This window comes from Amblyomma mixtum, chromosome 1, assembly GCF_055824585.1.
Source record: "Amblyomma mixtum isolate Tamu chromosome 1, ASM5582458v1, whole genome shotgun sequence".
NCBI classification, from domain to species: Eukaryota; Metazoa; Arthropoda; class Arachnida; order Ixodida; family Ixodidae; genus Amblyomma; species Amblyomma mixtum.
The window spans coordinates 274,829,641-274,833,882 of record NC_143012.1 but is presented as its reverse complement, the minus strand read 5'-3'; positions in this window follow the sequence as shown (position 1 = coordinate 274,833,882).

Genomic DNA, 4,242 nt, shown 5'->3' with positions numbered 1-4,242 from the left:
CGCCGCAGCCATTTGGCATGACGTCAACCCGCTTGCCTCGTCGTTGCGCTCGCTTTCGCTACGTATATCCTGGCATAGCCGACCTAAGCCACTGCCAGTTTTTCTGCTGATTATAAGTAGACACGACGGGTGAAGCTTACATTCACTATTTCGCAAAGAAACTCTAAAGGTATTACACAGCAGCTAGTTTATTTTCGTCTATTTCCGTCAGCTGTAATGCAATGGAGTTCCCAACAAGCTCAGAGCTTTTTGCCGAAAATAAAGAAAGATTATTACAGCCGGCTTAAAACCGTCCTGGAAGGGACCTAAATTTACTGCTTTTGTGTCCCGGTGTCCCAAGATGTTTGGAAAATACGAGCTGCACTCCATCGGGATGACAAGAAGGTAGTGCTCTCCGAAATATTCCTGAATGCCACTTCGATGAGCAATTCATCGAACAGGACTGCACATCTGTCAACGGAGGTAATAAACGGAGCCGATGAAAATATTTTTTTTTACGTAGCGTGATAAGAAGTGCAAACGCCATAGGTTGAGGAATAGTGTTTTTGGTGCTGGCACTCCCTTTGCCCTGTGGCCGCGGCCACATGCCAGCCTGCGCAAACATGGGAAGCGCTGTATTCCCGCTTGATGCTTTGGGCAGCTCCATGATCGCTTGCACCTTCACTCGCTCGGTCAATATAAGAAAGCACGTTTGAACTCACGTGTGTTTACGTAGATATTTCCAGTGGCTCAAGCCGCCTTAAAGAAACCGAGTGTGAGCAGCTTGTAAGCCTAGCTAACAAACCGAGTCAGCAAGCTTCATTCTGAAGCAAGCCTCCAATTAATTTATGGTCATGGCACCACTCCCTATAAAAGAAATGGTAAAAACGTTGCGCGGTTAAGGCTTAGGGAAAGAAGCGTATCGCAGAGATGCCGCCTAAATGCATGGACGTATCATTTCACTATACGTACAGGTAAACACTCCCATGTCCTTAATTTACTTTGCTTATTTACTCATTCACTTCACCAAGAGTATCTGTTTGTAAATATAAGTACATATCTTTTTTCATCGCGTAAACGCACTAGCATGCATTGTGCTATAATACATCACATATGGTTACGTGATGGTGGAGATATTTTCAGAAGAAAAGTAGCAACATTTTCAGAAATGGCGCTTGTGGTTGTACTCAGGCTAGAGCTGTCTAGAATAATCCATGCAACTGAAAAGATACTGCCCTTTTCATGTCCGAGCTGGACGATTCAAATATTCCAAACTCACCACTACTGCCACGTCTCTCTTGTTTTCTTGGGCTGTTTATTCGCAGTAAAGTCACGCGCGTCTTAAAATAATTAAAGTTAATCGGTTTCATACAAGCACTGCAAAGGCCCGAGGAAGCGGGCGGTGTGATTTTGCCGGTGGCGCCACCGTTGCGTCATGAAAATAGGGCGCGCGTTTCCCCTTACGGTCTGCCCTCCTCTTTGTCTAGACACCATAAGGTATATTATACACATGCACGCACACTTGTGTCAGCAGCTACCAGCTCCCATGTTACACGGTGCTGGTTTCGCGCAATCTCCCGCTAATTTTTGCAACTACAGTTTACGTGGCGGTCGACGCGCTCTCACTGCTCGGTCAGTACCACGATCAGGCAGGGGACTGCTGTGAGCATCGAGTTTGTCTTCCGGTGCACAGCCGCGCTGATCACTTTGAGAGGTGTAGGTAGGTGGTCCTCATCTAAAAATCGAGTGGACGACATGCCAGCGTATGGGGAAGATCAAAATTGAGATCTCCGCTCCAAAGTCGTCAGTGTAGCCGCTGCGCAAGTGATCAACGGGACACCTTCCGGTTGTTCTTTCGACCTCCACGTGATATAAAGAAATTCCTATGCGCTTTACAGCTGCTGCGGTCCACTAGATATTTGTGCCTCGATAGACGCACAGAGAAGCCTCCTCCCCTTCAGAAGAACAACTTGGTTTGGATGATCCCTTCTGTTCGTACATACGCGCACTGCGCTGCGGTTGCAAAAGTGCCACTCGAGTCCGTAGTTCATTTCCGAGAAAGAGATTTGCTGGTGTCTCACTTGTAGCGCAGTGAGGCGTTCTGCAGAATGCCAGAAGGATGAAGGAACGTTCTTTTTTCGGGACCTCCATAATGTGCTTGAAGGATTGTATAAACCACTCCGCGAGCCCGTTCGAAGCTGGGTTATATGAATGTGCGTCGCACACCAGTCTGCAGGAGAGGTTAGAAGCAATTACGACTGCCAGTGAATGAGCGTTCGGGAATACCATGACGTGCGAAGATGATGCTCAGTTCGTCTACGGCGTGCTCTAGAGGGTTTTAGTATCACGGGCTTAGCGGGATTGTACACTTAGCAAAATAACGGGTCCCGAGTGCACGTGTGCCGAACGCTAACGGCGAAATTTTCAGAAGTTATCGTGGCGGATTTTGTAGGCTTAGCGTGAAAACATGGCGGCTTCCTTCCAAGCGAGAGCCAGCCGCTTCGGCCGAATAAGCAGTCGTTGCTACTCTGGTTAGCACGCTTACCGGCAACAGCTGGCGCTGTTGCCTTTCGCTGTGAGTGACCTTGCTTCGTCGACAAAGTGCAAGCTGTAATTCAGCCTATTTTTTCAGATACACTCTCGATTTTGGTGCTCCTGAGCCTAAAGGGGCCTCAACTGCGCTACAGCCGTTTTCAACTGCAGCTCGGAAGGTAACACAACTGTTCGGAACGTTATGAAAATACGTTTCTAGTTTTTTCATGGTGTTTATACATTTTAAAAATTTAATGGGGGCAATTTATATTAAATTTACTGAAGTTCTTTGAGCCTTACACGTTATGTGATAGAGTGTATTCTTGCTGCGATTTATACTTAGCACTGCTTTCATTAGATGGCGTCACTGTGTTTACGTCACTTAATTTACGGAGTTTTAATTGCCGAAAAACTATTTGGGCATTTTGCTGGAAGACATAAGTTTTACTATACTGTTTGCCTGTAAAAAAACTATGTACAAACAATGTAGTATCTTTGCAAATAAGCGGCAACGGCGACCATTTTCGAAGGACTTTTCGCGCTTTCGCGTCTTAGAAACGCTATACTAAAACTCTTTGTGGGGATATGTGGCGTGCAGAACGCTAACGCAATTTCCCTCAGTTCCGCTATCACGCTAACGCTGTACTGAAACTCACTGTTCTCTCGCTTATCGCGTGAACTTCAGACCACCTTGAAAACAAGCAGAAGTAATTAGAAACGTTCTCCCCAGGACTGGCCCTGCGAAGTCCAGATGAACTCGGTGCCATGGTCCGCACCGCACTTCCTACGAGAGCAGGGTAGCTTTTGGAGGCATGCTGCTCTCACTGGAGCTCCCTGCACATTTCCCAGTGAAGGCTTCAATATCGGTCTCGATATATGGCTATCGAAAAAATTGGCTGTGGTTTAGCTCTGGTAAACCTGGAGTGACGCGAGAGCAAGCACTCTCCCCCTCTCCACTCCCCCTACCCCCCCCCCCTCCTCGACGCAGCGCATGCGCACAGCTGTTCCAGCTCGGTTTCTCTGGCGCACCGCGCAGCCGGCAACAGCAGCTGCTCCGCACCCCGTGACCAACAAGTTCAAGGCCACGGCGCCGCCATGGAGCTCAAGGGGTGCTACGCTGAAGGCTCGAAGAGCTGGCGTAGTGTAGCTCTCGCTACAAAAATGAGCGTGCAAGTGCTTTCATCTTCAGCATGCTTTGTTTGATGCCCAGAGTTAGTCGCCACGGACTGCCTCATGCAACTTGGCTGTGACAGCGGTTCTGATGCTCCTATCGATTATGTCAAGGTTTAACGAGAGTTCTTCTCTAAGCCTGCAGATTGGGAGGATTACACTGCCAGGCTTTCACGAATTCCACCCGTTCACAGAATGGTAGTGGACTCACGATGGCAGACGGTAACACCCGGGATACTGTATGACCTGTCGAGCTCCTGCAGGCAGTTCCACGGAAAAGTTCAGCTCCAACTGGCTTATCCTGAGGGCTGCCTGGAAAAGGAAGAGGAGACATTGTACCCGCATTAGCATTACCTGCGGACTTGCGGTACTGTATCTCATACTTGAGCCCTGCTACAAACAAAGTGCGACCCGCCGCGGTGACTCAGTGGTTAAGGCGCTCGGCTGCTGACCCGAAAGACGCGGGTTCGATCCCGGCCACGGCGGCCGAATTTCGATTAAGGCGAAATTCTAGAGGCCCGTGTATTGTGCGATGTCAGTGCACGTTAAAGAACCCCAGGT